At 38.7% G+C, this 9,727-nt stretch overlaps 1 pseudogene; it reads right to left on the reverse strand.

The window, feature by feature from the left end:
* Window positions 1-9,727, reverse strand: part of LOC115272598 — a 25,698-nt pseudogene that overhangs the window by 14,898 nt on the left and 1,073 nt on the right.

Genomic DNA, 9,727 nt, shown 5'->3' on the forward strand with positions numbered 1-9,727 from the left:
TTGGTCACGGACAGTGTATAAGTAAGGAGTGACAGAAGCTGGAGACAAAGGACAGGTGAGTGATTGCTGATCTGGGAGAACAGAGTTCAGACACTATACTGGGTAGCTGGGTGACGCCCATTTCAACCCTGCTGCGCATGTGCGTACATACCTACAAGCACCACAATACACCACAGGAAGCTAAGCAGCGCCATGTAGTGGAGAATGGAGCCATTACACCAAACCCCATCCAACCAGGCCAACCTCGCTCTTCAGCAACATCACAAGTCTCTCCAGCTGCTTAGTTAACAGACAATAAAGTGCCTCATAGTTTGACTTCTAGGGAAAAACGATCTAATTTCATTCATATTTCAGTCTGTTCTCTGGTCCATCTATTCGATTTTCCTTTTTCTTTTCCATTTCTTTTTCATGAATACAGAAAGAAAAAATTATTTTTATTTTCAATTTTTATTAAACTATTTTTCTTTAAATTTTTTCCACTCTTCTTTTTTGTATATTTTTCAAATTCTAACTTATCTGCATCATTTAATTTTATTCTATTTCATTGTATATTCATTTTTTCAAATTTCCAAATGTTTTCTCTTTTAAGTGTTTTCTCCTTTATTTTCAATTTGTATTAAAAACACTCTTATTTAATTTTTCTATATTTTTTTTACTTTTTTGCAAATTTTTCAAATTCTATTTTACCTACACCATTTCATTTTATTCTATTTCACTGCATTCATTTATAACATGTTTGAACATTCTCCTCTTTTTTCTTTTCTTTTCCCCTTTTTTCTCTAAACTATCAAGCTCCTTTCAAAACCCAGAACAAAACACATCTAATATCTAACAAAACACATGAATATACACTTCTCCAGAGAAGACATTCAGATGGCCAACTGACACAGAAAACAGAGTGGTCCTGTGCACTTTTGGCAGCTTCCTGATCCCAGTCAATTCAGAGATGCCAGAAGCTGTGTTATACAGCAGAGTGGAGAGACATAGTTTTACTGTAAACAAGAGCCTAATCATAAAACAAGATAGATATTTATATAAGCGAAGAAAATCAAGTTACTACCTTAGTTGTACAAAATAAAATGAATACAATAACATAAGAGAAGGGACACTTTCTGTATTTGTCAAGGTTTTTTGAATAATAATCCTGTTTTATTCTACAGAGAGAGTTACTCCTACTCAGGGCACTTCTCACCACCTGCATGACATATCTCTCAAGTCACTCCTTTCCCTGCTTCCAATGACGATCTAATATCAGTGAACCTATCTTGGGGATAGGAGCAAATCTGATTCCTGCCAAAGATTCCACAATGGCTTGTGAACAGTCTGTGGTCTGGGTAATGTCTTTTCACTGTCCAAAACCTAGCACCCCAAACACAGCATAAGTCCTCAAAACGTGAACAAAACAACCCAGTGGCAAATACTGCATGGGTGTGAAGTCGTCACTAAGCCCTAAAAATACCTTAAATGTTTATAGTAGTCAAGATCTGAGGCCTACATAGAACCTTATCTGTAAGAAGTCAGGGCTGTTTGGCACAGTAAAGAGCCCTTCAAACCCAGAATTGCCTCATTCTCCCCTCCATGATAGCATTTTCCATTCTACTGGGACTTTCCATAGTGTGACTCTGGTCCTGTGGTGTGCTGGTAAACTGGCTCATCAGTAAATACATATACATATACATATACATACACAAATATTTAAAAACAAAGCCTAGCTAGAGTGTTTGCCAATTTCTATGATGTACATACTCCTAACTATGGCCCATTTCAATATACTAAGATAATGTCACTGAAAATGGATTCTGAAAGAAATACACAATCACACAAATTTTGTATTTTGTGAATGTGTATAAATGGCCCCAGCACACAACTGCTCTACTCTTTCCTACTGGGTCTATGTCACTAAAGAAAAAAAAAAGGTCCTGATATTTTTAACCTTTTATTTTAGGCCCCATCACATCTAGTCAGAAGCAGGTCTTCCCCCTGAAATTTCACCCCGCCACAATAAAATTTCACTCACGAGCTTCAAATGGAGTTCTCAAAGGCTAAAAGCAGATTAGTCACCACAGGACTTTCTGAGTGATGGCAACCACGGAGCTGAGAGTTTATGCAGTTGCCTGAGACCCTCAGGGACAACGGTCACCTCAGGGAGCACAGACAGCTATCTAGCTTCTCAGCAACACCCTCTCTGACCCTACAATGAGATCACACCACTGTGGCTCCCCAACCCTGACTGATTTCAGAGAAAAGGGGTGAATTTCACATGTAGATATAATGTTGCTGGTTGATTTTACACAGATGCTACTCATCAGGTTAAGGAAATTCCCTTCTAGTCCTACTGGCTGAGTGTTTATTCTGAGAGGATGGTGAATTTTGCCAAATGCTTTCTTCACATTGTACAGCTTCATGAAAAGAAAAAAAATGAAAATCTCTGCAGCCACATTTCTTCATCGCCCCCTGCCTCTGTCATGGCTATCATATGTTTTATATCTATTTATACATTATAAACCCTCACAGGACAACATGAAGTGTATTACTCTAAGTAGTCACATGTATGTAGAAAAATGAAGACGAGAATTTATTTTTATCTTTAAACCAATATTTACAATTTCTTTTTGTGTGTGTGTTCCTAATTTATTTTTGAGAAACAGAGAGATACGGTGTGAGAAAGGAAGGTTCAGAGAGAGTGGGTGACAACAGAACTGGAAGCAGCCTCCAGGTTCTGAGCTACCTGTCAGCACAGAGCCCAGTGAGGAGCTTGAACCCACAAATAGTGAGATCATGAACTGAGTCAAAGCGGGACCCTCAACCAACTGAGCCACCCAGTCGCCCCAATATTTACAATTTCTGATACACTTGACTTCTTCCTCTGGAAACAAATTTCCATCTAGTATCATTGATATCATTTCCTTTCAGCCTGAAGACTTTTTTTTTTATCATTCCTCACGTTACGGTTTCCTGACAACAAATTTCTCAGTGCTCTTTTGTTTAAATACATCTTTACCTTAGCTTCTTATTGACGGGTATTTTGCAACAGATTTGAGTCAGCAGTTCTTTAATTTATTTCTGCACTTTCAAGATTGTTTTTTGTTTTTACTCTCTTCTGTCCCCCAACACCATTACCGCCGTCTGCCAGCAATTAGCAAACTGAGAAGATTTAAAAGCCACAAATTTCTTATCTCCAAGAATAGAGGTATGCGCACAGATCCCATATTGACAGCAGTCTCATGGATGCCTGAGGCTACCTCAAGAAAAAAAACAATCAAGAAAACTAGGCACCCGACAGAATGGGAAAAGATAGTGGCAAATGACATATCAGATAAAGGGCTAGTATCCAAAATCTACAAGGAACTCACCAAACTCCAAACCCAAAAAACAAATAACCCAGTGAAGAAATGAGCAGAAGACATAAACAGACACTTCTCCAAAGAGGACATCCAGATGGCCTATAGGCACATGAAATGATGCTCAACATCACTCATCATCAGGGAAACACAAATCAATACCACACTGAGATACCACCTCACACCATTCAGAGTGGCTAAAATGAACAAATCAAGAGTCTATAGATGCTGGTGAAGATGTGAAGAAACAGGCACCCTCCTACACAGTTGGTGGGAATGTAAACTGGTGCAGCTGCTCTGGAAAACAGTGTGGAGGTTCCTCAAAAAACTATCCGTAGAACTCCCTTATGACCCAGCAATAGCACTGCTAGGGATTTACCCAAGGGATACAGAAGTGCTGATGCATAGGAGCACATGTACCCCAATGTTCATAGCAGCACTGTCAACATAGCCAAAACATGGAAAGAGCCTAAATGTCCATTATCTGATGAGTGGATCAAGATGTGGTATATATAAAATGGAATAATTTTATATATATATATACATATATATATAATGGAATATTACATGGCAGTGAGAAAGAATGAAATCTGGCCATTTGTAGGAAAGTGGATGGACCTCGAGGGATTCATGCTAAGCGAAATAAGTCAGGCAGAGAAGAACAGATATCATATGTTTGCACTCATAGTCTAACAGGAGAACAGGAGAAATCTAATGGAGGACCAGGGGAAGGGTAAGAGGGAAAAAGAGTTGGGGAGAGAGGGACGCAAAACTTGAGACTATTGACTACTGAAAACCAACTGAGGGTTGAAGGGGGGTGGAAAGAGGTGGTGGTGATGGAGGATGGCACTTGTGGGGAAGAGCACTGGGTGTTGTATGGAAACTAATTTCACAATAAACTACTTTAAAACAACAGAATAAATTAATTAAAAATAATAAAAGTAAAAAAAAAAAACATTGGCTGTGGGCTTTTTATAAATGGCTTTATGATGTTTAAGTAAGTTCCTTCTAGCCTGACTTTCTCAAGGCTTTTTATTAAGAAGGGATGTTGTGTTTTTGTCAAATGCTTTTTCTACATCTATTGCCAGAATAATATGGTTTTTATCTTTTCTTTTGTTAATGTGATGTATCACACTGATGGATTTGCAAATATTGAACCAGACTTGTAACCCAGGAATAAATCCCACTTGATCATGATGGATAATTCTTTTTATATGTTGTTGAATTCGATTTGCTAGTATCTTGTTGAGTATTTTTGCATCTGTATTCATAAAGGATATTGGCCTATAGTTCTCTTTTTTTGTTGGGTCTCTGCCTGGCTTAGGAATCAAAGTGATATTTGCTTCATAGAATGAGTATGGAAGTCTTCCTTCCATTTCTTTTTTATTTTGGAATATCTTGAGAAGGATCAGTGTTAACTCTTCTTTAAATGTCTGGTAGAATTACCCTGGAAATCTATCCAGCCCTGGGCTTTTATTTGTTGGGAGATTTTTGATAACTGATTCAACTTCTTCACTGGTTAAGGGTCTGTTCAGATTTTCTATCTCTTCCCATTTGAATTTTGGTAGTGCATGTGCATTTAGGAATTTGTTCATTTCTTTTTAGATTGTGCAGCTTGTTGGCATATAATTTTTCATAGTAATCTCTGATGATTGCTTGTATTTCCAAGGGGTCTGTTGTAATAGATCAATTTTCCTTCATGATTTGGTCTATTCGAGTGTTCTCTTTTTTCCTTCTGAGGAGAATAGCTAGAAGTTTATCAATTTTGTTTATTTTTTCAAAAAACCAACTCTTGGCTTCATTGATCTGTTTGTTTTTGTGGATTCTATCTTGTTTAATTCTACCAGCCAATGTTATCCTCAATGGAGAAAAACTGAGAGTCTTCCCCCTGAAATCAGGGACACGACAGGGGTGTCCACTCTCACCTCTGTTGTTTAACATAGTGCTGGAATTCCTAGCATCAGCAATCATACAACAAAAGGAAATAAAAGGCATCAGAATCGGCAAAGAAGTCAAACTTTCACTTTTCACAGAAGACATGATACTCTACATGGAAAACCCAATCGACTCCACCAGAAGCCTTCTAGAACTCATCAATGAATTCAGTAAAGTTGCAGGGCACAAAATCAATGTACAGAAATTGGTTGCATTCTTATACACCAAAAATAAAGCAACAGAAAGAGAAATCAAGAAACAGATCCCACTCACAATTGCATGAAAAATCATAAAATACCTAGGAATAAACCTAACCAAAGATGTAAAATATCTGTATGCTGAAAACTATAGAAGACTTATGAAGGAAATTAGAGAAGACACAAAGAAATGTAAAAACATTCTGTGCTCATGGATTGGAAGAATAAACATTGTGAAAATGTCATTATTACCCAAAGCAATCTACACATTCAATGCAATCTCCATCAAAGTTGCACCAGCATTCTTCTCAAAGCTAGAACAAACTATCTTAAAATTCGTATGGAACCACAAAAGACCCCAAATAGCCAAAGTAATATTGAGGAAGAAAACCAAAACGGGAGGCATCACAATCCCAGACTTTAACCGCTACTACAAAGCTGTCATCATCAAGACAGTATGGTATTGACACAAAACCAAACACATGGACCAATGGAATAGAAGAGAGAGCCCAGAACTGGACCCAAAGGTGTATGGCCAATGAATCTTTGAAAAAACAGGAAAGAGTATCCAATGGAAAGAAAGACAGCGTCTTCAACAGGTGGTGTTGGAGAGCTGGACAGCAACATGTAGAAGAATGAAATTAGACCACTTTCTGACACCATTTACAAAAAATAAACTCAAAATGGATAAAGGACCTGAATGTGAGACAGGAAACCATAAAAACCCTAGAGTAGAAAGCAGGAAACAGACTCCTCAACCTCAATCGCAGCAATTTCCTACTCCACACATCCCCACAGGCAAGGGAATCAGGAACAAATATGAACTATTGGGAACTCATCAAGATAAAAAGCTTCCACAATGCAAAGGAAACAATCAAAAAACTAATAGGCAACTAAGAGAATGGGAAAAAATAGTGGCAAATGGCATATCAGATAAAGGGCTAGTATCCAAAATCTACAAGGAACTCACCAAACTCCATACCTAAAAACAAATAATCCAGTGAAGAAATGGGCAGAAGACCTGAACAGACACTTCTCCAAAGAGGACACCCAGATGGCCAACAGGCACAAGAAACGATGTTCAGCGTCACTCATCATCAGTGAAACACAAATCAAAACCACACTGAGATACCACCTCACACCACTCAGAGTGGCTAAAATGAACAAATCAAGAGACTATAGATGTTGGCGAGGGTGTGGAGAAACAGGCACCCTCCTACACTGTTGGTGGGAATGTAAACTGGTGTAGCCGCTCTGGAAAACAGTGTGGAGGTTCCTCAAAAAACTATTGATAGAACTCCCCTATGACCCAGCAAGAGCACTGCTAGGGATTTATCCAAAAGATACAGAAGTGCTGATGCATAGGAGCACATGTACCCCAATGTTCCTAGCGGCACTTTCTATAATAGCCAAATCATGGAAAGGGCCTAAATGTCCATCACCTGATGAGTGGCTCAAGAAGATGTGGTATATATATATACAATGGAGTATTACATGGCAATAAGAAAGAATGAAATGTGGCCATTTTTAGCAAAGTGGATGGACCTGGAGGGTGTCATGCTAAGCGAAATAAGTCAGGCAGAAAAGGACAAATACCATTTGCACTCATAGGTCTAACAGGAGAAACCTAACAGAGGACCAGAGGGAGGGAAGGGGGAAAGAGAGTTGTGGAGAGAGAGGGACACAAACCATGAGAAACTATTAAATACTGAAAACGAACCGAGGGCTGAAGGAGGAAGGGGAGTGTGAAGGAGATGATGGTCATGGAAGGGGGGAAATTGTGGGGAGAAGCACTGGGTGTTAAATGGAAACCAATTTGACAATAAACTATTATATATATATATATACACATATATATATATATATATATATATATATCATGAGCACTGAGTAATGTACAGAATGTTGAATCATTACATTGTACACCTGAAACTAACATAACACCATATATAAATTACACATCAACTAAAGAAAGACATTGATATTTTGAAATATAGAATTTGCTAAAAAATATATATCATTGCAATATTAAATTAGGTTTAATATATGAAAAATATTTTCCATGCCAAAAAAACTCTGGTGATGTAACAATAAAAATATAAGACAGGGGTGCCTGGGTGGCTCAGTCGGCTAAGCCTCTGACTTCGGCTCAGGTCAGATCTCACATTTGTGGGTTTGAGCCCCACGTCAGGCTCTGTGCTGACAGTAAGCTCAGAGCCTGGAGCCTGCTTCTGGTTTTGTGTCTCCTTCTCTCTCTGACCCTCCCCCTCTCATGCTCTGTCTCTCTCTGTCTCAAAAATAAATAAAAACATAAAAAAATTTTAATGTAAGACAGAAATCATTATACAAAAGATCAATGCATGAGAATATTCATAAAGAACAAAATATTTTCCAAATATTAATGATTATGTGTCTGGGTATGATTATTGTGATGATTACAATGTTTCTCCTAACTTTTCTTAAATGAACAGATGCTATTAATATATTAAATATAAAACTTATACTCCAAAACAAATGAAATAACATATAGTGAGTAATAGACTTACCTTAAAGTGAGGAAAACTGATGTGAAATACAAAAGAACAAAGGAAAAGATCAATGATTTGACTACGTGGAAATCACTAGGGAATCAGGGTACCCAGATTCTTAAGAGTTTTGGCCAGCAACTACTTTCATACAGTTCATTCACCCATCTTCTCGTTACTTATTCATTCAACAAATATCTAACGAGTCCTAAAATGTGCTACAAACTGCTGTGGGTGCAACAACTAATGTAGAGAATGCACAGAAGTGCTTTCCTTGCCAAACATATTTACCTGAAGGGATATGGAGATACACAAATAGCTAATCAAAGGTGTGATACAACTAGGACTATACAAGGATGGGCTATTACCAGCAGGAGCAAGAGCAGACACCTGGTAGAGGAAAATAAAATATGAAAAGTGCTTAGAGCCACAGAGTGGTGAGAACTCACAGGGATTACTAGCAAACAGCAACACATTCATCAATACAGTAAGCAAACTGGAGGAGGGGTCTGGGAATGGGAGAAACTAGGTGAAGGAGATTAAGATGTTCAAACTTCTAGTTATAAAATAAATAAGTCACAAGGATGAAAAGAATAGTTAAGCACCACCAGTAGAAAATCACTTTCAAAGATTCATCTCATGTAATTCTCCAGCCTACGGTTAGAGAGGTAAGTGAATGAGACACAGAGAAGTGCCCTGATCTACTTCTCAATTCTATGGGGAGAAAGTTAACCAAGCCCCAAAGACACTGATATTTAATGACATATTAGAGACCTTGGAAGAAACATGTACAAAAATCACACTGATGCATTTCACTAGAAACAGCAACACCTGGAGTCATTGGACTAGCATCTTAGCTGCAGCCCTAAACTGGTGCTAAAGCTCATCCATGGAGAGACTTTCTAATGAAAAGGAATGCCAGCTTCCACATCAATGTAATTTCTGCCTCGTAAACAACACACGAACTACCTAGTCATGGAACTCTTTGGCCTTTATCCCATAAATGATGGGATTCAGGATAAGAGGAGCCAGAATGCAGATACTGGCCAGCAGGACATGAATGTGGAGTGCAAAGGTGGCGACCAAACTGCTGAGTAAGGGTTGTAAAGATCCCAGGTCCATAAAAGAGGACAATGACACAGACAAGGGAGCCCCAAGTATTGAGACAGAAGACAGCGTGGAGAATTAACACATAAGAAATAAAAATTAATATAATATCTATGACCAAGGTTGACATTAAGACAAAAACTCCATACCAGAGGTGTACTCATATGTCATTACAGGAAGCATGGGCCAACACAATATGCTTATGCGCTGGGTTTGGGAAGATGCTATTCTGGCAGAAAGCCAATCTTTTCAGAAGAAATATTATGAGGAAAATGGTAGCATAACTTCTCAGAAAGATAGATATTCCGATATTCCCAATCAGTGCCCGAGTAAAGATTGTGGTGTATCTCAGCGAGTAGCATATGGCAATGTAGCGGTCAAACGCCATCACCAGCAAGATGCCTGACTCAGAGATGAAGGTGGTATGGATGAAGAAGAGATGAGAGATGCAGCGACCCAGGGAGATCTCCTCGGCACAGAACCAGAAGATGGCCAAGGCCTGATGTACTGTGCACATGGAGAGGACCACGTCTGCCCCGGCCAACATGCCGGAGGAAGAGGTACATGGGTTCATGGAGGCTGCGCGTTGTGAGGATAATGCAGATGAACAGGCTGTTCCCAA

The sequence above is a fragment of the Suricata suricatta genome, chromosome 11 (assembly GCF_006229205.1).
Source record: "Suricata suricatta isolate VVHF042 chromosome 11, meerkat_22Aug2017_6uvM2_HiC, whole genome shotgun sequence".
Lineage (NCBI taxonomy): Eukaryota > Metazoa > Chordata > Mammalia > Carnivora > Herpestidae > Suricata > Suricata suricatta.